A 731-nucleotide genomic window follows, 5' to 3' on the forward strand; every position below is an offset into this window, starting at 1 on the left:
TGATACCATGCAAATTTACCTGTCTGCTTTTGGGTCTACCTGACAGAGGCAACACAAATTTCAGCCACAGAAATTGCTTCTTAAATTTGTCAGTCACATTGTAAGGAGTGATTTATTTATAGAGTTTTTAAAATTAGCCTTTGTGGAGAAATATATATATATATATATTGCATATATATAATCTCTCTTATCTTTCCCATTGATTATCAGTGACTATTACAGAATAGTTTATGCTTAATAAATCTTTCTAAACTTATTATCTCTTCTCCATTCTCTCCCAAAGATCTTTCCTTTATAACAAAGACTAAAGATGAGATCAAAACGAAGATACTGAAAAAGTTTGGCATCATACACAGTGCTCTACTCCTTACCTCTGCAAAGAAAGAAATGGAGTAAGGTACATTTTAAAAACAAATATGGAAAACTTCCCAAATTGGAGTGGCATCCTTGTGCAGGGGCCAGGCTTATCTCTATATTACTTCAATTTTAGAGTATGTGCCACCAAAGAAAGCACAGTAAGGTTACTTTCTTCTTGCTCTTCTTTGGGATTTAGCTTGGTCAGTTTACAGCATTTAGTTTGGCTTTTTTTGTGATCATTATTGTTGCCATTTACATTGTTATAAACCTATATTTTTTTCCTGGGTTTTCCTGGGTCTGCTTACTTCATTTGGTTTCATTTATTTTGTTTATTGGACTTAAAGTGACAAAAATGTTATTAACACTGTGCCCTG

General features: G+C 33.1%; 1 non-coding gene across 1 annotated transcript; it reads right to left on the reverse strand.

Moving 5' to 3' along the window:
* Positions 1-410: 410 nt before the first annotated feature.
* LOC130458605 (U6 spliceosomal RNA) lies at positions 411-514 on the reverse strand. The gene has a single exon (XR_008918019.1). It is a non-coding gene; the product is annotated as a U6 spliceosomal RNA (small nuclear RNA).
* Positions 515-731: the final 217 nt, after the last annotated feature.

Source organism: Monodelphis domestica, chromosome 3 (genome assembly GCF_027887165.1).
Source record: "Monodelphis domestica isolate mMonDom1 chromosome 3, mMonDom1.pri, whole genome shotgun sequence".
NCBI lineage: Eukaryota > Metazoa > Chordata > Mammalia > Didelphimorphia > Didelphidae > Monodelphis > Monodelphis domestica.